Raw genomic sequence first — 25,451 nt, forward strand, 5'->3', positions numbered from 1 at the left:
GTCGGTGTAAAGGACAGCACTTAGGGATAAACTTATGGCTGTTTTCTCAGCATTTTCTGTGATCTTTGTGGAGCAGCGCGCAGCGGTTCACTCTGTATTAAATTCCGCCCACGGCCGCCGCCTTGAACCCAAATAAAAAATAACAAAATACTTCTCCGTAGAACTCTTCCTTTCCTCAAATGTTAACTTTCACTACAGCGAGAGAGTTTACTATGGAAGGGAAGAGTAATTAGCAGGTACAAAGGGAAGGAAAGGTACTCACTCGGGGCGACGACCACGACCATGGCAGTGACGCCGCTGCTGCAGGGGGCGACCACGCTGCTGGGGCTGTTGCTGCTGGTGGCGGCGGATGAGTAGGCCATGGTGGTGGTGGTGGTGCTGCGGGGTAACTGCATCTGCTGAAAATAAAAGTAGTCAATGTTAGATAACAGTCGTATGCGAACACCCACACCCACACCCACACACACACACACACACACGCACACGCACACGCACACACACACACACACACACACACACACACACACACACACAAGACAATTAACTCTCGCCATGATTTTAAGAACCTTTGCCAACAACTAAACGCTAGACTGACATTTGCATATTTAATAAATAAACCAAAACGCGAAATATTTAAAATGCAGCAAATAAAAAAAATGTAAATTAGTTAATAAAGCCGCGGGATTCTGTTTACCCCCTCCTCCTCCTCCTCCTCCATTATTTTTTCTTCCTGTTCCAATTTTTGTTTTACTTCCTTCAATTGCAAATTTTACTTCACTATCCTCTTTTCTCCCTCCTCCTCCTCTACCTCCTCCTCCTCTTCCTCCTCCTCCTCTTTCTCCTCCATTATTTTTTCTTTCTGTTCTAATTTTTGTTTTACTTCCTTCAATTGCAATTTTTACTTTATTATCCTCCTTTTTCCCTCCTCCTCCTCCTCCCTCTCCCTCTCCCTCTCCTCCTCTTCCTCCTCCTCCTCCTCCTCCTCCTCCTCCTCCTCCTCCTCCTGAGTATTAGGGAACGAGTGCACAAGGAAGGTTCACACGCTATATCAAATAAATATATTTATTTTTTGCTTTTCTTCTCCTTTTTTCCTTTTTCTTCTCGTAACACAACCCGCTTTTTCTCCTCCTCCTCCTCCTCCTCTTCCTATAAATCATCTCTCTTTTTCTCCACTTTCTTTAAATTTTTGGCACAACTTTCTCTTCTTAACATGTCTCCTCTTTCTCTTCCTCCTCCTCCTCCTCCTCCATTGCTGAAACCATCTGCATGGGAAAAAATATATACAAGCGGTTGCGTCTGTATTTACACGCGTCAAGGACATTACAGTATCAATGTTGTATCTCTTTGGCACTGTGGTAATCTCTCGTATATTGCGTTCCTCTCAGTGTAAAATGTGTGACTAATGACTCATAAACCTGTGCTTAATTAATTACCTGGACACACACACACACACACACACACACACACACACACACACACACACACACACACACACACACACACGCCATATGATACGTAAGGCTCTTCCACTTTAGTTTTTCATTTCCTCTTTTGACTCTCTTCCTCTTCCTCTTCTTCCTCCTCCTCCTCCTCCTCCTCCTCCTCCTCCTCCTGTTCCGTGTTGTATTATATTTCAGCCCACGTTTTTTTTTAAGTCTTCTTGCTTCACAATTTTTATTTCGCTCTTTTTCTTCCTTAGTTTCTTTGTCTTTGTCGCAGCTTTTCTTTTCTTCTTCCTCCTCCTCCTCCTCCTTCTCCTCCTCTTCCTTTATTTTCTTTTGCATATCCTGTTTCTTCTCTTTGTTCCTCCTTTATCTTCTCCATCACCACCACCATCCCTTACTTTTCCTCCTCCTCTCTTCATCTGTATATTCTCTCCCTCTTCCATACGCTTCCTCCAACCTTTCCTCTTTCTTTTATCCCCCACCAACATGTTTCTTCCTTTTTTTCACTCTTCTCACTCATCTTCACTCTTCACTCCTCCCTCTTCACTCTCTCCTTTTCCTTCTCCTTTCCCTTTCATGTATTTCCTCTCATTTCTTCATCTCTTCCTTCTTCTCTTTCCTCTCTATCCACAACCAACAACAACAACAACATAATTTTTTTTCTTTATTCTCTCTCTTCTTTCTCCATCACTCTCTCCTTTTCCTTCTCCTTTCCCTTTTATGTATTTCCTCTCATTAATTCACACTCTTCCTTCTTCTCTTTCCTCAACAACATGAATCTTCTCTCTATTCTCTCTTTTCCTTCTCCCTCATCGCTCTCTCCTTTTCCTTCTCCTTTCCTTTTTATGTATTACCTCTCATTCCTTTATCTCTTCCTTCTTCTTTTTTTGTATTTTCTTGCTTCACAATTTTGTTGTTTCGCTTTTCCTTCCTTAGTTCCTTTGTCTTCACTTTCTTTTTCTTCTCCCTCTTCTTTTCTTTTCTCTGCTAATTCTCCTTTTCCTTCTCCTTTCCCTTTCATGTACACCCTCTGGACCCACCGAAGAGGCGATGCTTCTGGCATTTTGCTTCAGCTCGGTGGGACGACCTGAGGATGTACTTTTCCGATATCCCGTGGAATGATTATTGCTTCCAGGATAGAGACCCCTCTGTGTGTGCTCAGCGCATCACAGAGGTGATTGTCTCTGGAATGGAGGCATACATTCCTCGTTCTTTCTCTACTCCTCAAGCTAAAAAGCCTTGGTTTAATCACACTTGTTCTCGTGCTGTCAATGATAGAGAGGCAGCTCACAAAAGGTACCAGAGCCTTCAAACTAATGCTAATTATGAACTTTACATTTCTGCCCGAAATCGTGCCAAATCTATTCTCCGACTAACCAAAAATTCTTTCATTAATAGAAAATGCCAAAACCTTGCTTTCTCTAACTCTTCCCGTGACTTCTGGCATCTAGCCAAAAACATCTCCTCCAACTTCACTTCTTCATCTTTCCTTCCACTCTTCAGTCCTGACGGCAACACTGCCGTCTCATCTATCTCTAAGGCTGAACTCTTCTCTCAAACTTTTTCTAAAAACTCCACTCTGGACGATTCTGGGCATATTCCTCCTACTCATCCCCCCTCTGACTCCTTTATGCCTGTTATAAAGATTCTTCAAAATGATTTTTTCTATGGCCTCTCTGGCTTCAATCCTCAGAAGGCTTATGGACCTGATGGAGTGCCTCCTATTGTCCTTAAAAACTGTGCCTCCGTGCTGTCACCCTGCCTGGTCAAACTCTTTCGCCTCTGCCTGTCAACATCTACCTTTCCTTCTTGCTGGAAGTATGCCTTCATACAGCCTGTGCCTAAGAAGGGTGACCGCTCCAATCCCTCAAACTACCGTCCTATAGCTTTACTTTCTTGTCTATCTAAAGCTTTTGAATCAATCCTTAACCGGAAGATTCAAAAGCACCTTTCCACTTCTGACCTTCTATCTGATCGCTAGTATGGGTTCCGCAAGGGGCGTTCTACTGGTGATCTCCTGGCCTTCTTAACTGACTCATGGTCATCCTCTCTTAGCCGTTTCGGTGAAACCTTTGCGATTGCGCTGGACATATCAAAAGCTTTTGATAGGGTCTGGCACAAATCTTTGCTTTCTAAGCTACCCTCCTACGGTTTCTATCCTTCTCTCTGTACCTTTATCTCCAGCTTCCTTTCGTACCGTTCTATTTCTGCCGTGGTAGACGGTCACTGTTCTTCCCCTAAATCTATTAACAGTGGTGTCCCACAGGGTTCTGTCCTATCTCCCACTCTTTTTCTGTTGTTCATTGATGATCTTCTTTCCAAAACGAACTGTCCTATCCATTCTTACGCCGATGATTCCACTCTGCATTACTCAACTTCTTTTAATAGAAGACCCACCCTTCAGGAACTTAACGACTCAAGGCTGGAGGCTGCAGAACGCTTAGCCTCAGACCTTACTATTATTTCCGATTGGGGCAAGAGGAACCTGGTGTCCTTCAACGCCTCAAAAACACAGTTTCTCCACCTATCCACTCGACACAATCTTCCAAACAACTATCCCCTATTCTTTGACAACACCCAGCTATCACCTTCCTCAACACTAAACATCCTCGGTCTATCCTTAACTCAAAATCTCAACTGGAAACTTCATATCTCATCTCTTACTAAATCATCTTCCTCGAGGCTGGGCGTTCTGTACCGTCTCCGCCAGTTCTTCTCCCCTGCACAGTTGCTGTCCATATACAGGGGCCTTGTCCGCCCTCGTATGGAGTATGCATCTCATGTGTGGGGGGGGCTCCACTGACACAGCTCTTCTGGACAGAGTGGAGGCTAAGGCTCTTCGTCTCATCAGCTCTCCTCCTCATACTGATAGTCTTCTACCTCTTAAATTCCGCCGCAATGTTGCCTCTCTTTCTATCTTCTATCGATATTTCCACGCTGACTGCTCTTCTGAACTTGCTAACTTCATCTGGAACAATCTTCCTTCATCTGTATTTCCTCCTGCCTACGACTTGAACTCTTTCAAGAGGAGGGTATCAGGACATCTCCCGTATTTGATCTTGTTTTCGGCCACTTCTTTTGTTTCTTTTTTAGGAGCAGCGAGTAGCGGGCTTTTTTTTTATTATTGTTTTCTTTTTTTATGTGCCCTTGAGCTGCCTCCTTTGTTGTAAAAAAAAAAAAAAAATGCACTTCCTATCATTCCTTCATGCACTTCCTTTTTCTCTTGCCTCTTTACCCTCTACCACCACCACCACCACCACCACTGCCAGCACCACCATCACCACAACCACCACCACCACCACCACAACTACTACTATCATCAGTCTCTCCACAGGTGTCCCGGCGAGCGTCCAAGCGAAGAGGTCATGGCCAGCCCCCGCCCCCACCCCCTGAACCCCGCCCCGCCGTCAGGAGGAACACACGCCACGCCTTCCCAGGCAGCCACTCCGTCAGCAGCTCCGCCCGAGCCGCTTGCGTTCGACATCCGCGCCTCCTGGAACGTGATAGCGCAGGTGGGCGGGACGGCGACGCTGAGGTGCCGCATCACGAACCTCAGGGACTAGACAGTGAGTGGGGACGAAATGGGGGAGGGGGAATGAGTAAGGGGGGATGTAGGGGAGAGGTGGGAGGAGGGGCCTTGGGGGGTGGGGGGAGTGAGTGGATGATGATGATGATGATGATGATGATGATGATGGTGTTTTACTTTCTTTTGGTCTCCTTTTCTTCCTTTTTTATTATGTTTGCTATATTTTCCACCTCTTTAATTTAGCCTCCCCCGTTAGCGTTTGTCACAAGCGCCTCCCATGTTTACTCTCTCTGTTTCTGTCTCGCTCTCGTGCTCTCGTGCTCTCGTGCTCTCGCTCTCTCGCTCTCGCTCCCTTGCTCTCTTGCTCTCTTGCTCTCTCTCTCGCTCTCTTGCTCTCTTTCTCGCTCTCTTGCTCTCTCTCTCTCTCTCTCTCTCTCTCTCTCTCTCTCTCTCTCTCTCTCTCTCTCTCTCTCTCTCTCTCTCTCTCTCTCTGTCTATCTATTTATTTATCTATTCATGCACCTTTTTTAAGTCTCCAAACTATACCAACATTTCAACTTTCTCTTTGCCATTTCCGTGACGTTCTGTGAGAGCTAAAGTAATTACGATTGTTTCTACTTTTCTTTTGATCAGTTTCCGGGCATAAAAGAACATTAATCCATCAGCTCATCTTCCCAGCGCCTGTTTTTTATTTATACATAATTTTTAAGCGTCAAACTCTATACATGTACTTCAACACCTAAAATTAGCGGACCTTTATAAGTGTCAAACTTTATACATATACTTTATCATCTAAAATTAGCGTACCTATAAAAGTGTCAAACCTTATACATATACTTTATCATCTAAAATTAGCGGACCTTTATAAGTGTCAAACCTTATACATAAACTTTAACATCTAAAATTAGCGGACCTATATAAGTGTCAAACTTTATACATATACTTTAACATAAAAATTTAGCGGGCCTATATAAGTGTCAAACTTTATACATAGATTTCAACATCTAAAATTAGCAGACCTTTATAAGTGTCAAACTTCATACATATACTTTGTCATCTAATATTAGCGTACCTTTAAAAGTGTCAACCTTTATACATATACTTTATCATCTAAAATTAGCGTACCTTTAAAAGTGTCCAACTTTATACATATACTTCAACATCTAAAATTAGCGGACCTTTTTAAGCGTTAAACTTTAAACATATACTTCAACATCTAAAATTAGCGGACCTTTATAAGTGTCAAACTTTATACATATACTTCAACATCTAAAATTAGCGGACCTTTATAAGTGTCAAACTTTATACATATACTTTAACATCTAAAATTAGCGGACCTTTATAAGCGTCAAACTTTATACATATACTTCAACATCTAAAATTAGCGGACCTTTTTAAGCGTCAAACCTTATACATATACTTTAACATCTAAAATTAGCGGACCTTTTTAAGCGTCAAACTTTATACATATACTTCAACATCTAAAATTAGCGGACCTTCTTTTAAGCGTCAAACTATATACAAATACATCAACATCTAAAATTAGCGGACCTTTTTAAGCGCCAAACTTTATACATATACTTCAACATCTAGGCTTAGAGGAACTTTTTTTCCTATTAGCTGCTTCCTTCGCTGAAAAAAAATCCATTTCCATTTTGTGACATTGCGTAAGAGGTAAAACTATTACATTATTTTTCTACTTTGTTCTAATTAGTTCCCAGGCATAAAGGAAAATTCCCCCGTCAGTTTATCTTCCCTAACGCCTCATCTTTATCTATACCCCTTTTTAAAGTGTCAAAAATCATACCAATATTTCAACCTCCTCTTTCCGGTCCTCTCGTGACACTGTGCACGTAGGAGGTAAAGTTATCATATTTTTCTACTTTGTTATAATTAGTTTCCGAGCATAAATGAAAATTCCCTCGTCAGTGTATTTTCCCAAGTGCATATTATTTATCAACTTTTATTTTCACTCCTTTTTTTTACTAGGCTTCAAAATCTACACCCGTATCTCAACATTCTCTCTCCTATTTGCGTGTCATTCTGCAAGAGGTGAAGACATCAGATTATTTTTCTACTTTTTTTCTAATTTGTTTCCGGCATAAAAGAAAATTTCCAGCAGTTGGGTAGGCGGTGGCTGAGTGGTTAGCGTGTGGGGATAGCATTTATCACACCATGGGCAACGTCGATTCGAATCCCCACGCCACCACCTGGGATTTTTCAGTCACCGCCGAGTGGCCTAAGACTACCCACATGCTGTCCTGAAGACCACCCATCGACCCGGACTCTAGAAGAAACCGTCCAGTGAATCAAGAATGAGTTCAGAGGGGCAGCATGAGCCAAGCATATCTGGCGCCATTATAAAAAAATTGCCTGCGCCATGACGGGTTTGGGCCGACCACCAGCTAGGCCCCTGAAGAAAGCTTACAGGCGGTATAGGCTGAGATGTAAAAAAAAAAATCTATTTTCCCATCGCCTGTTGTTTACTATGCATCACTTTTTGAGCCGCTGTGCTCCAAGGTAATATTACTTCTGTACTTTTTCTCATCAGTTCCCGGGCATAAAAGAACATTCCCCCGTCAGTGTATTTCCCCAAGTGCATGTTATTTATTTACTTTTATTTTCAAGCCTTTTTTTTTTTACTAGGCGTCAAAATCTACGCCCGCATCTCAACATTCTCTTTCCTATTTTCGTGTCATTTTGCAGGAGGTAAATAAAGTCATCACACTATTTTTCTACTTTTTTTTTGTAATTTGTTTCCGATATAAAAGAAAATTTCCCCGTCACTTTATTTTCCTGTTATTTAATATAATATATAATATAATAATATAATAATAATATAATAATACAATAATATAATAATAATAATAATAATAATAATAATAATAATAATAATAATAATAATAATAATAATAATAATAATAATAAATGTTATATAATATAATATTCATCGCTTTTTGGTCAATTGTGTTCCAAGGTAAGCTTATTATTATTCTACTTTTTTTCATCAGTTCCCGGGCATAAAAGAACATTCCCTCTTTCAATCTACATTTATAGGCGCCTATGGTATTCGAAGGTCAAATTTATACCAATATTTCAATGTCCATTTTTTTTGTTTTGTTTTGTTTTCGTGACGCGATTTTATATTTTTACTTTTTTTCTCATCAGTTTCCAGGCATGAAAAAAAAAAAAAAAATCCCCCGTCGCTCTATTTTCCCGTCGCCTGTTATTCGCTATTCATCACTTTTAGGGCCATTGTGTTCGAGGGAAAGTTATTATTTTTGAACTTTTTTATAACTAGTTCCCGGGCAAAAACTAACTAACTAAATAAATAGAATATAACCCCCCCCCCCCCTCCCGGCCAGTTTATCTTCCCAGCGCCTGATATTCATGCATACACTTATCTTCCATGAGTCATAATTTATAGCAATATTTCAATCTTCCCTTCCCCGTATCGTAAGATGTAAGAGGCAAAGTTATCATATATATTTCAACTTTTTTTTCTTTTATCAGCTTTTGGGCATAAGATAAAATTATCGGCCACTCAAACTTTTTTAACATTCTTCAGAGCCATATGATTTTCTGGAGTAACGGCGCGTGGTAACTGTTCGGGGGTTTGTTCGGTTAGGTAAAGGTTACGGCATCTTCAAACACATGGTAGCCAGAGACTTATGGTACAAATCAACAAAGGATGACCTCCCTTTGTTATATAGGAAGTCTCATTAGTAAGGAAGCATATATGAATTTTTTGAGTCTAGACCTAAAGAAACTGTTTGAAGATTTGTTAGGTTAGGTTAGGTTAGCTATATCTTGCATCAGGTTCTTTAAAAATCGCATTGGCATCTTAATTCAAACACATGGTAGCCAGAGACTTATGGTACAAATCAACAAAAAATGACAGCACTTTGTTATATAGGAAGTCTCATTAGTAAGGAGGCATATATGAACTTTCTGAGTGAAGACCTTTAGAAACTGTTTGAGGTTTTGTTAGGTTAGGTTAGGTTAGGTTAGCTCTTTCTTGCATCAGGTTCCTTAAAAATCGCATAACTAAAACCAGTAAATTACAGAGTTAGGAAAAGGTTTGGTTCGCGTTAATGTGAACAAAACTAACAAAATAACAAATAAATCAGCCTTTTTACATCACGTTCCTCCAAAATCGTGTAATTCAAAAGAGGTAATACATACTTAGCGTTAATGTGAACAAAATGCGTAAAATAACAAATGAATTATTTTTTTAAACATCGAGGGTATCCATACTTTAGGTTGGTCTTCTTAGACACTTCCGCCGCTCACATCAGCTATTTCCAACGGCCAAGAGAAAGATCGACTGGGTTTTAATGAGTGTTGTTTACCGTCAAACCACCACCAGTGTCATAAAACGACACCTGGAAATGCCCAAAGCACTTATGAAACCCTTGTCAAACATGTGAGCTTGGGAGCCGAAATGTCTTAGAATATGATTCTGAATCTCTTTGTACAACTACGCCATGCCAGTCACTTAGCAATCAGGGAAGGCAGGTAATTAAGTCCGGCGAGTCAGTAAGTCAATAGCCGATCAGCCTGACGGTCAGTTCGTTAAGCGTCAGCCTCCACCGAGCATCTTAGTCAGGAGGGCGAGGGGCGAGATGACGCAAGCTTATGAAAGGACGAAGGGATTCAACAAGGGGAGGGAAGGACACGAAGTAATTAGATAAAGTTTGTAAATGGATGAAGGGCCTTAATGAGGGTGACGTTGACAAGATGAGGGGAGGACACGTAGTAATGAGTTCACGTCTGTAAATGGATGAAGGGCTCTAACAGTTATAAATGAACGAAGGGCTTCAATGAGGGTGACTTTGACAAGAGGAGGGAAGGACGCGTAGTAATGAGTTTAAGTTTGTAAATGGACGAGGGGCTCTAATAAGGGTGATGGTAGAGAGGTTTATCAAAACCAAAGGACAGATGGACTCGTAGTAATGAGCTCGTATGTAAATGGATGTAGGGCTCTAATAAGGGTGATGGTACCGAGGTTTAGCAGTAGAGGGCAGGACTCGTAGTAATGAGTTCACGTTGAGTATATTCAGACAGAACAGTGACAGAGGCCAGAATGGGTACACTAACAGAGTGGTGGTGGCGTGGAACAGTCTTGTCAGTCTTATGGTGAGTGCCAATACGATAGACACCTTTAAGAATCAAGAAGAAAAAAAATAGTATGAGATTGAAAGGGAAGAAAGAAAGGAAAAGGAAGAAAGAAAAGAAAGAAAGAAGAAAGAAAAAGAAGAAAGAAAAGAAGAGAAGAAAAAAAAGGGAAAAAGAATAAGAGAAGAATGGAGAAATGAAAGACGAAAGGGAAATAGGAAATGAATGAATGAATGAATGAAGGAATGAATGAAGGAAGGAATATAAGAAGGAAGGGATATATGAAGGAAGGAAGGAAGGAAGGAAGGGATATATGAAGGAAGGAAGGAAGGGATATATGAAGGAAGGAAGGAAGGAAGGAAGGAAGGCAGGAAGGGATATATGAAGGAAGGAAGGAAGGAAGGAAGGTAGGCAGGAAGGGATATATGAAGGAAGGAAGGAAGGAAAGAAGAAAGGAAGGAAGGAAGAAAGGAAGGAAGGAAGAAATGAAGGAAGGAAGGAAGGAAGGTTAGGTTTATTAATGTATACTACCACTACGACTACGAGCAAGACTACAGACTAATACTACCACTGCCTTCTTGCAGACTCCTATGTTTCTGAGGTCATTTTTTGTGATTTATTACACGCAGACAATCAAATAAACGGAGTCACATAAATTCAGTCATACCGGAAATCAGTCAAAATGTCACTCGAGTCATTAGTGAGTGAGTGAGTGAGTGAGTGAGTGAGTCTTCGATCTCACACTCCCAACCTCCCTCACTCCCTTCCTTCCTTCCTTCCTTCCTTCCTTCCTTCCTTCCTTCCTTCCTTCCTTCTCTATTTTTTTTCTTATTTCTTTTTGTTTTTCTTTCTTCCTCCCTTTCTCCTTTCTCACTTTTGATTCTCTCTCGTCTCTCGTCTCTCTCTCTCTCTCTCTCTCTCTCTCTCTCTCTCTCTCTCTCTCTCTCTCTCTCTCTCTCTCTCTCTCTCTCTCTCTCTCTATCTATCTCTCACCGCAGCCCACACCCTCCCTAACCTGTTTATATTGACGAAAACTACCAAAAATCACACAAATGAGGGCCGCGGCGAGGACGAAGGGAGCGCCGAAGGGACAGGAAGGGAACATGGGAAGCAAGGAGCAGGAAGGAGACGGAAATGAATAGGAATGGTCGCAGATAAGACGTAATAAAGGGAAACGTAAGAACAGGAGCAGGAATGAGAGGGAAATAAGTACAAGTGGTCTAAAATGAGGAAACATGAATGGAAAGGAAGGGAAATGGATAAACAAGAGCAGGAATGAGAGGGAAGTGATTATGAATGGTCGTAAATGATGTATGGGTAATTTGATTCATGTGTGGGTGTTTTGATGATTGGGTTGGTAAGTGAATGGCTGGCTTGAAGGGTGAGTGTTTGTGGTGGATGTGGGGGTGGATGAATGCATGCAAGGGTGGAATATGAACAGTCGTAGATGAGGAGAAATTAATGGAAATGAGGGAAAATGAACGAAAATGAGAAAAAAATGAATGAAAAGGAGCGAGAATGAACAAAGATGAAGGGAGGACTAAACCTTTTTGATAACTAGAAACGTTTTGTCGCCTCTCCGTGTGGAGCCAATAGCGACATAATTATTCCTGTTGTCATCTGTTTTCCCTCTCCTTCCGTTCTTTTCTTGAGCTACATCTCCCTTATAAACTTTTCAATAGCTCCTAACAGCCCTTTCTTGCCTTCTCCTTCTTTCACCTGTATTACGCTAACCTGCTTCCCTCTCTCACTTATAAAACGTTGCTCTTCTTTCTTTCCCTCTTCCTTTCATTTGTAAAACACTTCCTATAACTTTTTTCAATAGCCCTAACACAGCCCTTACTTGCCCCTCTTTCACCTGCAATATGCTAACCTTCTTCCCTCCTTCTCTTTTCTTCTTTCTTTTCCTTTCTTTATCTTCTTCTTCCTTTCTAATACACATCCTATAACTATTCAATAGCCCCCAACACAGCCCTGCTTGCCTCCTCCTTCTTTCACCTGTAATACGCTAACCTTCTGCCTCTTTCTCTTTTCTTCTTTCCTTTCCTTTCTTTACCTTCTTCTTCTTTTCTAATAAACATCCAATAACCTTTCAATAGTCTCCAATGCGGCCCTTTCTTCCCCCTTCTCCTTTCACCTGTAATTTGCTAAGCTTCTCCCCTCTTTCACTTATAAAACGCTTTCCTTCTCTTCTTTCTTTTCCTTTCTTTATCTTCTTCTTCCTTTCTAATACACTTCCTATAACTTTTCAATAGCCCCCAACACAGCCCTTTCTTCCCCCCCTTCTCCTTTCACGAGTAATTCGCTAATCTTCTCCCATCTTTCACATTTAAAACGCCTTCCTTCTCTTCTTTCTTTCCCTTTCCTCACCTTCTTCTTCCTTTCTTTTCACCTATAATAATCTTCCCTTTCCGCCTTTTCTCACCTGTTTACGGGCGCCTCTTTCCCCTTCCTCTGTGGCCATCTTCCCTCCACCTTCCCCCCTGCTCACTTGGTGGTGGGGAGTCGTGCTGGTCGGTGAGTGTGCGGAGGGGGTGAGAAGGGGATGAAGAGGGGCTGTAGGTGGTGATCAAGAGGGGTTATCGAAGTGGTGGAGAGTGGCGGCGAAGGAAGGGGTGAGGGAGGCTGGAGGAGATGAATAAATATGCAAGTAAACCACAAATAAAATCACCAAGATAGCAACGTAAGCGACACTAAGACGAGGAAAGCCACCAGTGAAGGACGGAAGAAAACTAACAAAAGGAACAAGTGAGACGGTAATGCGGGAACTGAGGAAGGGGAAGGTGGTGGAGAGGGACGGCTACGGGTTATTAATGAAGGGGTTAAGAGGGGGTAGGCAGTGAAGGGGTAAGAAGGGGTTATGGAAGGGGTGAAACATAAGGGTGGTAATGGTGGTGGTGGAGTGGAGGTGAGAACTGGTGTATACGAAGATGGTGGTGGTGTGAAGGGTTTGGGAAAGGTATGAAGGCCCACGTGATTGCAAGTGAGTAAAGGTGTTGATGAGGATGGTGGAGGTGGTGGTGGTGGTGGGGAAGGGTGGGGAAAGAAGGTGGTGGTGGTAGTGGGGAAGGGTGGGGAAAGAAGGTGGTGGTGTGTGTGGGGGATGGTGGTGGGGAGGGTTTTGAATGGAGCTGGTGAATACAGGTGGTGATGAAGGTGGGGGAGAAGGTAAACGCGAGTAGTGGTGGTGGTGGTGGTGGTGGTGAGGGTTACGGGGAAGGGCTTGGGTAGAAAATCTTAACAGTGAGGCCGTGAATTAGTTGAAGGCAAGTAGCTACGTTGTTAAAAAAATTAGAGAGTTTGTATGAAAATAACCACACAAGACGGGATAAAAGGATAAAAGGTTGAAGATGCCGGTGAACTCTTGCATTAGGAAGTTGGACAGAAAAGAGATGGACTTGCCGATAAAGTTTTCGTAGTTAACAAGTTTCACAGCGCAGTTTGCATGAAAATAGTGACACAATACGACAAAAGACAGACGAAGACAGGCCAGTTCAAAGTTTACCACCAGCGAAAATGATGAAGGAATAATGCAGGTTAAGTCTTGCATTAGGAAGATGGACAGCATAGGAATGGGCTTGGGGAAAAGTCATGGTAATTGGCATGCATAAAGGAGCAGCTGACATGGAAATAGTGATAGAAGATAGAGGGGAAGCAACGTTGAGGAAGAACTTTATAAGGTAGAAGAGAGTTAGTAAAAGAAAATTTACAAGGAATGGGGAGAAAGGAAAGAATATATTGTCAAAATTCTTCTGTTTGTGTGTTTGTGAATAGTATATGAACGAGGAATGTTACTAATCTCTCTCTCTCTCTCAGGTGACCAACCAACAGTCATCGACCAAGACAACGGTCTTCTTCCTTCTCTTCACCTACCCCTCCTCTTCCTCCTTTTCCTCCTCCTCCTCCTCCCATGCCTCCTTCCCTCCCTCTCGTCAAATCTCGTCCTCCTCCTCCAAACCAATTGATATTCACTTTCAATTTTCCCTAATCTTGTTTGCTTCTCCTCCTCCTCCTCCTCCACTTTCTTTCGTCTTTTACACTTTTTTTTACCAATCTTCTCTTCCTCCTCTTCCCGCTCCACCGCCTCTTCCTCTTCCTCTTCCTCCTGTCCTCTCTCCTCTCTCCCCTTACCCTTTCATCCTTTTCCCCTTATTGTCTTTCTCTCCCCCGCATTCCTCAGTAGCTGAGTGGCTAGCGTGCCGGCGCTGCGTCTAGAAGGAAGCGGGTTCGCGTCCTGCCCGCCGCATCAGCTGGGATTTTTCAGTCACCGCCGAGTGGCCTAAGACTATCCATGCGCATGCTGTCCCGAGGACCAGCAATCAACCCGGACTTTAGATTCTCTCTCTAAAGAGAGGCTCAGAGATGAGCGCAGCATAAACCAAACAAGATGGCACCACTATAAACACCTGCCTGCGCCATAACAGGCTGTGTCCGACCACCAGAACCCACCGAGAAAGCTTACCAGCGCCAGTAGCATTAGCAGTAGCACTGGTAGAGATAGTCACACTGTTAAGCTGCCGGTAATACAGTGTTTGCACTTGATCACGTGTTTGTCTGTGTTGGCGAACGAATACATTTTTACACTCTACACAAGAATGATTTTGTTTCCTTGCTCACTCAGGTCACCTTCCTGAATCCCTTCTCTAACGTTCCCTTTCTCATTTTGGTCCAAGAACCGTCATACTCAACTTGGCTTATTAATATTCTTGCATCATTATTATTACTTTACATTGTCTTCTAAGTTTCATTGTCATTATTTTCCATTCAGTAATTTTCATTATCTCCTATTTCTTATCATCACTTGTAGACGCAGTATATGTTTGATGCGCCGGTAAAACTAGAGTAGTATAACAATATGAGATACCTAGGAAAAGTTATTAATCTCGCGGGAGCAATATTGGAGGCGCGTAGTGATTCTCCATATTTACCGCGACGGCCAACCAATACGGCAGTGCGTTGTGAGGACACAAGGTACTTCAGATTCCAGCAAGGCGTCCCTCGCAGTGAGACGGCGGACCTCTGGCACAACACCCAAAGGTAGAGTGTGTGGTCAGGCTGTTCAAGGGCTTGTAGTGAGAGGATGAAACACTGAAGATACTTGTAACCTCGGGCACTGTCTGGCGTGGCGTGGCAGAAGACAGACTAACTGGAGTGATATTCTTAGGCGTAAAGTTCTGATAAGCTTCACTCACCTGCAAGAAGTTGGTAGCGTCCAGGTGGAGGGAAGGATTCAGGGAGGCAGTGGGGAGTGAGTGTCCCGCGGCCGTGGTGCGAGGCAGCGGGCCGGTGCTCGCTGGCCCGCTGTGTCACGCCTCGGGGTCGGTGAAGCCGCAGCGGGGAAGGGAAGAGGGACTCGTCTGTTTAGTTCACTCGGTGTGCACTGAAAGAGGCATAATACTCATCACAGAAACAGAAGCAGGGATAGGTAGGAAGAAAGACTTACTTCACACGAAAAAAATCACAATAGATAATCAAATTTGGAAAACGGGTTAAAACTATGACAGTAACATAGCAAAGTTCAATGAACAGACTTAAAGTATAAAAAAATAACAAAGACTATAAAGGACACACACACACACACACACACACACACACACACTTGCCAGATGATGTGTATATTTTTTTGGGGGGTGGGGGTGGGGGGGGAAGACGGAACACTCCTCCTCCTCCTCCTCCTCCTCCTCCTCCCTATTCTATATCATTCCTTCCTCCAATCACTCCCCCTTCCTCCTTTTATTCTTCCTGCTTAGTTTCTCCTCTTTTCATCCTGTACTCCTCCTCCTTCCTACTATTCCTTCCTTCCCTCTTTTCTTCCTTCCCCTCCCCCGCCTCCACTTCCCCCCTTGAGTCACCTGTGTTCACCTCCACTTCCCTCCTTCCTCACCGTCTCCTCCACCTCCCCCTCCCTTCTCCTCCTCACTCTCGCTTCCTCTTCTTCACTCTGCCTTCCTTTCTTCCTGTTCCCTTCTTTCTCATTCTGCCTATCTCTCCTCTTCCTCCTCCTTTTTTCTTCCTTCTTACCTCTTTATCTTCCTTCCTTTTCCTCTTCCTCCCCCTCTTCCTTCTCTATCCTTCTCCCTTCACGATCAAGATTAGACTGACCGACACACACACACACACACACACACACACCAGGTCAGTGCTTTGCTAGTGATTAGAGTCCTTTCGTTCGAAGCCTCGTTGAGTCGAACTTGTCAACTTTTTTCTTATCTTTGTAATTAATCTTGATCTATTAAATTGAGAGAGAGAGAGAGAGAGAGAGAGAGAGAGAGAGAGAGAGAGAGAGAGAGAGAGAGAGAGACTTTCCTCCTCTGCCTGGCAGCGGTGATACACGACCATTACGTGATTGTCTCTGATTACCTGTTAATCTCTCTCTCTCTCTCTCTCTCTCTCTCTGTACATTGTTTTTTTTTTATATATTCCTGATCCGCGGTGCAGTGCTTAGCGTCCCTGACAGCAAATCCGCGGGCCTGGGTTCGAATCCCGGCCTGGGCAATCGACGTGCATCCAACCCAGCTGTTCATCCTTCCTCTCGGGCTGGTCGATGAATGGGTCCCTGGGGAAACCCGAGGAAGGTGAACTGTGGTAACCCGGACGTCAGGCTGGCCCTGTGTCGGGTTAAGGCAAAGAGACTATATACGAAGAGATAGTGGTATGTAGTAATTCCTCGGGCGTGCGGAAGTAGCGCCATCTATTGCAGCCCACCAAACACGTCACCTTTCAGGGGTAGCTTTACTATTTTTGAAGTACCTGCCACAGCATCCTATCCAGCCTTTACTTATTTTTTTTCATTATTGTAAAATGACTTACTAATGGGGTAACGAAAATATATTTGTTCTTAAATTTTATTAGGTATTATCTACACTATATCAATTTGTTATTTTAGGAAAAATATGGTGTGGAAAGCATTTGCTAATATATATATATATATATATATATATATATATATATATATATATATATATATATATATATATATATATATATATATATATATATATATATATATATATTGTTGTGCTACAAGCGTCCATGGGCATCTAGAAGGCTCCGGGAGGAACGAGCAGGGCAGGGAACAAGGCGAGCCGTCACGCGCCCGCATACAGACGCCAGGCAGGAAGTGTTGCCAACTCGCATATATTTTTGCTACATGTTCTTGTATGATCTAAAATATACTGTAACATTCTAGACTGTACTGTTCTGGATATATATAGGAGAAGAGGGCGAGAAGGCCCATTCCCAGTCATAGTAAGCTAGTGGTAGAAGAGTCAGAGTGAAGTGTACTACTAAGGAATATATATATATATATATATATATATATATATATATATATATATATATATATATATATATATATATATATATATATATATATATATATATATATATATATATATATATATATATATATATATATATATATATATATATATATATATATATATATATATATATATATATATATATATATATATATATATATATATATATATATATATATATATATATATATATATATATATATATATATATATATATATATATATATATATATATATATATATATATATATGTGTGTGTGTGTGTGTGTGTGAGTGTGTCAAATATACAAGTGCATACAACATTCTATGCATGCTAGATTACTATAATGCCTTTGCAACTGTGGTAACCCGGATGTCACACTGGTCATCTGTCCCAGGGTAATGGGTTCCCTAACCACACCACAGGCTCAAGGGCCAATGTTACAGAGATGAGCACCGAGGCCACGCGCTGCTACAGCGTATGCCCCCAACCGTAGCTTTACCTTTTGCAAAATGCTCTTAGCTAAGTAAAAATATCATACTAACTGTACAAATGCCAGATAATGGCAAGCATTGCATACTGCTTGACAGGGCAGAGAACAAAAGCTTCTAAGCATTACAACTGAAATAAACAATGGGAGACACTCAAAGCTTGTTAACTGAACATGACCAGATTTATAACAGGCAAAACCAACAATGGTGCGTTATATACAATGAAAACTGTATAAAAATGTTGCAAGGCACATCAGTATAAGAGCAAAGCATCATAAAACATGCTGAAATACATGATGGAGGACATCAAGAAGGTAACACATGAGTTGTCTTAAATGGAATGCAATAACTTGGTGGTACTTGGAGACAGACGAGCCTGGAGGTGAAAATGGGATGTAGGACACGGTATGATCTCACAATTAAGCTCTGACCTTGGTGTCAGGGTCATGAAGATATTAAGCTCAGTAGGCACAACTATGCAACGGAGGCACATATGATAAAAGCAAATGAGACAAAATAAGGCAACTCATAGTGTAAGAAGATAGCAGGAAAGTTATGCTGCAGTATGTGACACACCAAATTACAGGGCAGAGATTAATATGTATTTCATAGGCTACATCGGTAAACATGTAGCATTTATTGGAGGAACCACACATTAAAGTTGGATGTAATAAAATATATGTTTTTAGCACACATTAAAGTTGGATGTAATAAAATCATTTGATATGAAACTCCTTGAACTGGCCATCCAAACAAACCACTCTCTGTCCACCCCCCCCTCCTCAAAAAAGCATTATTTTTCACAAGGTTTATGAGGCATTAGTCAAGAATATCAACTTCCATCACATTTTGTCAAAAAAAAAAAAAAAATCATACCTATGTGATTATGTATATCATATAAAGCAGAAAAAAACATTGCATGCTGTAATACAAACAAGATTACTCCTGGAAGCCACATTAATGATGCCAGACACGTGATGATAGACACTTAGTGTGATGAAATTACATGCTGTATTTCACATTATGAAACCAAGCCAAGTGTCACTGCAGCACATATTGGGTAAGGCAGACACCAAAAGCTTGTTAGCTGAACAAGATTAAACATAACAGGCAAAATCCACAATAAAGCATTGCATACTGTTGGGTAGGGAAGAGAACAAATGCTTCCAAGCATTACACCTGAACAAGATCTGATTTATAACAGGCAAAACCAACAATGGTGCATTACATGCGATATCTGGCAGGGGATTCCTTGCATTGAGTGGAGTGGAGGCTAAGGCTCTTCGTCTCATCAGCTCTCCTCCTCATACTGATAGTCTTCTACCTCTTAAATTCCGCCGCAATGTTGCCTCTCTTTCTATCTTCTATTGATATTTCCACGCTGACTGCTCTTCTGAACTTGCTAACTGCATGCCTCTCCCCCTCCCGCGGCCCCGCTTCACTCGACTTTCTACTCATGCTCATCCCTATACTGTCCAAACCCCTTATGCAAGAGTTAACCAGCATCTTCACTCTTTCATCCCTCATGCTGGTAAACTCTGGAACAATCTTCCTTCATCTGTATTTCCTCCTGCCTACGACTTGAACTCTTTCAAGAGGAGGGTATCAGGACATCTCTCCTTTCGTATTTGACCTTGCTTTCGGCTACCTCTTTTGTTTCTTTTTTAGGAGCAGCGAGTAGCGGGCTTTTTTTATTATTATTGTTTTCTCTTTTTTTTTGTGCCCTTGAGCTGCCTCCTTTGTTGCAAAAAAAAAAAAAAAATTACAACTGGAAAGTGGCAGACACCCAAAGCTTGTTAACTGAACAAGATCTGATTTATAACAGGCAAAACCAACAATGGTGCATTACATGTGATATCTGGCAAGGAAGATAAATGATTCCTTGCATTACAACTGGAAAGTGGCAGACACCCAAAGCTTCTTAATTGAACAAGATCTGTTTTATAACAAGCAAGCCCAACAATGGTGCATTACTTGCAATATTTGGCAAAGTATATGGAAAAAAATTCTTGGCGTAACAAGAGTAATACTAAATAATGGAAAATCCCACAAAGTTTTTCTTCTTTTGACAAAGCCTGTGCTCTTTGCTGCAGGGCTGTCAGAGTCTGTTTGCTCCAGCCAACATGTACTGAAATACCCCTGAGTCATGAGTGAAGTGTTGAAACTGAAGGCAAGTGAAATACTGTGCTCAGAAATCTATTAGCATTTGGACTTTGATAGTATAAGGCCAGAGCAAACCTCCTCTCTTGTAACCCATATCTCCTACTAGGCTTAGATCTTGGCATCTTGCAGCATGTTGAACCTGACCTCAGAAAAAAATCCATCCCTATTGGATCTAAAAAATTGCTGGCTCTGGGCAAAAACTGCCCAGGAGTTGTAACAGCCTGGGGTTTGAGCTGCCTTGCCTCCCGGCGCAGACGGCAGACTGTTGTGTGCAGCAATTTTCACTTTTCTTGTCTGAAAATATATGAAAGAATATTTAATCACAATTAATCACAATTCTAAATAATAAAATATGTGCATGTAATTGCATTATGTTTAATGCTATAAGGACAGTGAATCTAAGTGTAACGGTCCGAATGTGAGTGAACGAGAATGTGAGTAAGTCAGTGAGTAACAGATTGAGTAAGTGTAAGCGAGTGCATGAATGAACGAGAGAATGTGAGTAAGTCGGTGAGTGACAGAGTGAGTAAATGTGAGCAAGTGGGAGCGTGAGTGAGTGAGAGTGAATGGGTAGCTGAGGAATGTAAGTGCGTAAAAGGCTAAGAGAAGATAACACGGCGAGCGAATGAGCGAATATATGAACGAGTTACTGAAATCCCTCATCTCAAAGCCTCGAACCCCTCCAAGAAACCAATAACTAGTTAGTTAGGTAGGGTTTGATTGTAATGCCGAGAGGGAGTCAGGTGAAGAAGGGGGAGGAGCTTAGAGAGGAGCAGAGGCGAGAAGGCGAGGGCAAGGAGACCCACGAGTCAGCGAGGAGACAAGCACCACTGCAGCAAACCAGAAGCTTGAGAGAAGTGAGGAGACAAGCACCACTGCAGCAAACCAGAAGCTTGAGAGAAGTGAGGAGACAAGCACCACTGCAGCAAACCAGAAGCTTGAGAGGAGAGAGGAGACAAGCACCACTGCAGCAAGCCACAAGCTTGAGAGACGCGAGGAGACGAACACTCCAACAGCAAGGAAAGGCAGCGAGAAAACACCGAGAAGCGGGCTGGTCAGAGAGGTGTCCATCTCTCCACTCAGCCCCCGACCTACACACCACCCACGGGCTGCTGTGTGAGGCGGGCTAGTCAGGAGACGAGCAGCAGGAAGCAAAGAAAGGCAGCGAGTTGGAGTTGAGTGAGAGAGGTGTCCATCTCTCCACTCAGCCCCCCCCGAAAAACCACCCACGGTCTGCGGGGTGAGACTGACTACAGGATGGGAACTTGTATGGCGGGGTAACCTGCCCCTCGACTGTCCTGGGGGCCGAAATACGACTGCCCCAAGCTGCTCCCTACATCAAAGGGCGCCCGCCTCTTCACACCACCCGAGCCGCTCCATCTCCACATCAAGCGGCGCCCCTCTGTCCATCACCAGGACCGCCCATTCCCATCGTGGACGTCCCCTGCCGAGCCCGACACTCACGCCAGCTCCTCCTTCTCCGCATCCAGCAACTAGAGCTAAGCATTCTGTGTATTCCCCAAATCTCCCTTGTGCCGGTAGCTAGCTAGATTAGAGGCCTACAGCCTGTCAGTCATTTTTTTGTCTTATTTTTATTAATACTCCGCTAACCTTTGCAAAAGGAAACCAAATACATATTTATATATAACCTTACTGAGTGTTATCATTTGGAGCCTGTTTTGCTGCTCATTTGAGATTACTGAACCATACACACATCCCCCCCCCCCCCCCATAGTACATTATCACCATCCAGTTTCTTAATGCTGTCTCAAAGTGGTTCCCACGGAAATCCTCCCACCTTCCATAATTAACCACAAGTAACGCCCTTCTGGTCACAAACTTCGGAACGAGTGTTCACTTGTCCTGAGGCCTTAACATCCGGGACCAGCGCTCGACGACTACCACGCTACCACATACCATCATAACCCTAGTGATCGTTAATTAAGGGATGTAGCTTTATTTATTTATTATTTTTTTCTTTTGCACGCTACATAAGCATTGACATTATGTCTGCACGCCAGCTTCGATGGAAGGCTTCACTTAGATTGCCTGACAAGAGTAATATTTTCAGGAGATGGGGGGGAGGATACAACTGGAGACTCTTGACAGATATAATGTCAAGATCTACAAGTACCCATTTACCATATATATCTTTGATGTTCAGTCCATACTAAAACATTTGTCAATGTGTTGCCACACTAAAAATCTAAAAATTCCCTGTTTCTGCAATGTTAGTCATACCTAAACCCTGCTAAACCATCCAAGTGAATCAAGAATGAGTTCCGGGCGGCAGCATGAGCCAATACTAAATGGCACCACTATAAAAAAGTTGCCTGCATCATGACGGGCCTGGACCGACCGCCAGGCCCCTGAAGAAAACCTACCGGCGCTATAGGCAGGTGGGGGAAAAAAAAAAGGATCACATCAGAAGAATGGACAAAGGTTTGTAAGTGGCACTTCAAGGTTATGCTACCTCTTCAAAGATTGGCCAGTCATGGTTTAAAGTGGAACAGGATAAACAAGAAACAGGCAGGTATCTGTGGACACTACTGTTACCATCAATTGCCAGCCTATGGCAAAATTTGAACCTATGCTATCAAAAACATAAGACCCATGTGCTGATCACTCGACTAATCGTAACGGTACTACAGCCATAGAAATATAATAAAGTTTAAATATATCATTCAAAATGTCAACCTTTTTACATACCTTTTTTTAAGATATGAAGCCTACTGGTGTAACAGTTAAATATTGAACTCAAGTTGTATGCAGAGATGTGAGGTATGTTATTAAGCTGTAATGTTTCCAACACATTAGTTGTGATTAAAGCAACATGGAATAGTAACTAAAGAGGATAAATTATCACTGAGAACAAGAGGTTCCTTACTATATTGTGGTGAGCTTGATGGCCGAGTCGAGTTTCCTTCAACGCCATCAAGTTCACACCCTGTTGAGAGGCAATTTTTTAATCAGAGTGAAAAATGGATGCAAATGGTCACTAAAATTAGTTATTATACTTGGTGTCACAAATTCGGGCAAATAATTTAGGTAAGGACTCCTGGACTTGGCGTCACTGATGAGGTAAATGATCTCGTGCACTCATTGGGCTATAATACATGCATTGTTATAATGTGTATTATTGTCTTGTTACTATATATTACCTACTGATAATGGAAATACATGTCAGGATTAATCATCAAATACAAGGAAAAGAGAATCATGTATGGAAATTGTGAACTTTTAAGTTCACGTAACAAACAAGGTTTATTATACACAAAAAGGTTGGATACTTCAGATGTAAAAGATTTTTGGATATAACATCACCCCCTTCCTCCATATTGGTTCTTTAAAGCGGGTTGACTACAGCTGATTATTATTTGCGGCAGGTTTAATGACACTTTTTTTTAGTGCAAAGCATCTGGAAATCAATGATCATTATAAGGAATACTTCTCATGAGTATCTACTAAAACTTGACAACTTGGAAGGATGCACCATCAGACTGTAAAGGATAGATATTTTATAAGACATAGGTACATTGGTGGATCCAAGGGGGGGCCCAGGGGACCCGGGCCCACCCAATGGTCCTGAGTGATACAGGAAAACTAGCTCAAAAGCGCGCTGCGGCTAAAACAATGCTTTAGCACAAAGTCCAGGCCGTTATACCCATTGATTTAGGTCACTCCACCAGTTTTTCAAGACCAGGACTGCCGAGAATGGCTAATCAGTAATGCTAATGCTCCTTCCACCCGCAAAAAGTCTGACGTCCCCCCCCAAAACTAATTTCCTGGATCTGCACCCAAAGACATACCGTAACATGGTTCAGTGATCATGGACAAAAAAAAAATGTAAAGACAATCAATATCCAATCATTTCAGGATACATAAATCAGCATCCATATGAAGGAATTCTACAACTTAAAGGTGATGTTGAACAGGGCATGTGTTAAGTGACTTGCACAGTCTATTTTGTGAAGTCATAATTAGATTAATAACACAACAATCAACAAACACTAGATGAAGTATTCATACCAAAATCAGTACATGGAGCTGGTGCACTGCAATGGGGAGCACATTCCTGCAGCTCACCAAGAGGGTTGGATGCTGCCATGTACTTCAGGGGGTGGCTAAATGTCTTCACCCTTGGCCTCTTTCTTGGACTCTCCCCTTCAGCTACCACATTCTCTTGGATGATATCGGACGTGTTCGGATCTGTTGGGATGTGGTTCTGTTAGATGTGGAATAACATACGACAGTGGAACATGGAAGGAAAGAGTATGTCCACACGGTAAAATACAGAGACGAGGATTGCACTGCATTAGTTGAGTGATTACAAGATGTAAATTGAAATTCTTTGGATACTGAAAGGATGTACGGGGACAACTGGGTGAGAAGGGAGAGAGATGCAGATTTTTATGTTATATAGCTAGTTACAACAATGAAGACCTAGGGCATACACATTCAGAAAGACCACAATTAGGCTGCTAGACAGAAAAGCACTAGATGTCAAAGTGCCAGGACAATGAAGGAAGATAATAATAAGAAAAGCAATAATAATTAATGAGTATAAATATATTTCTGATATTTTTGTTTATCTTAATACTAGTATTGGAATTTTCAGACACTAAGAATATAATAAATAAATATTGATAAATTAGTGAAAATAAATACATTACTTGTACTAATACTACCACTAACAATATTAACAACACTGCACCTAATAGACTGAGCAATAAACTGAGTCTGATATATAACCATAATTAAACTGTCTCTGTCTGAGTGTTATGTGGAGCTTGTTCCATGCACTGTAATAGGAATGGCATAGATGCTTGCAGGTTGCTGAGATACTTACAGTCACCAGCCACTTGTAGATGTGACACCAAAATGTGTTGGAAGCATTGGCGGCCAACTTCTATTTATTTAATTATTATTTTCTTTAAACAAAGGAGACAGCTCAAGGGCAACAAAGCGTACTAGAAAAAAAAGCCCTGCTACTCACCACTCCCAAACAGACAAAAGTTGAGTCTTGATACACTCTTCTTGAAGGTCAAATTATAGGCAGAAGGAAATGCAGACGATGGAAGGCTGTTCCAGAGTTTATCAGTGTAAGGGATGAAAGAGTGGAGATGCTGGTTAACTTTTGCATAAGATGTTTGGCAAGATAGAACATGCAGTAATTGACTTAAGTTAGAAAAGTATAGATTTAGGAGGGAAATGGGCAGGCATTGGTTTAGTAATAGGGTGGTGGGGGAATGGAATAGACTCAGCAATCACATTGTGAGTGCAGGGACGATAGCTTGTTTTAAGAGTAGACTGGATAGCTACATGGACGAGGATGACAGGTGGTAATGGGGAGGAATCTGGAGCTGTTGTGTGTAGGCCATTCGGCCTCTTGCCACGGGAGGAGGG

At 42.0% G+C, this 25,451-nt stretch overlaps 2 long non-coding RNA genes across 2 annotated transcripts; both read right to left on the reverse strand.

Annotated features, from left to right (window-relative positions):
• Positions 1-224: 224 nt before the first annotated feature.
• LOC127001016 (uncharacterized) lies at positions 225-16,173 on the reverse strand. The gene is made up of 3 exons (XR_007754659.1): positions 16,111-16,173; positions 15,282-15,469; positions 225-398 (listed from the first exon to the last, which is right to left on the reverse strand). It is a non-coding gene; the product is annotated as an uncharacterized LOC127001016 (long non-coding RNA).
• Positions 16,174-19,929: 3,756 nt separating this feature from the next.
• LOC127001017 (uncharacterized) lies at positions 19,930-24,236 on the reverse strand. The gene is made up of 3 exons (XR_007754660.1): positions 24,075-24,236; positions 22,933-22,992; positions 19,930-20,339 (listed from the first exon to the last, which is right to left on the reverse strand). It is a non-coding gene; the product is annotated as an uncharacterized LOC127001017 (long non-coding RNA).
• Between the last annotated feature and the right edge of the window lie 1,215 nt (positions 24,237-25,451).

Source organism: Eriocheir sinensis, chromosome 19, assembly GCF_024679095.1.
Source record: "Eriocheir sinensis breed Jianghai 21 chromosome 19, ASM2467909v1, whole genome shotgun sequence".
In the NCBI taxonomy this organism is placed as follows: Eukaryota; Metazoa; Arthropoda; class Malacostraca; order Decapoda; family Varunidae; genus Eriocheir; species Eriocheir sinensis.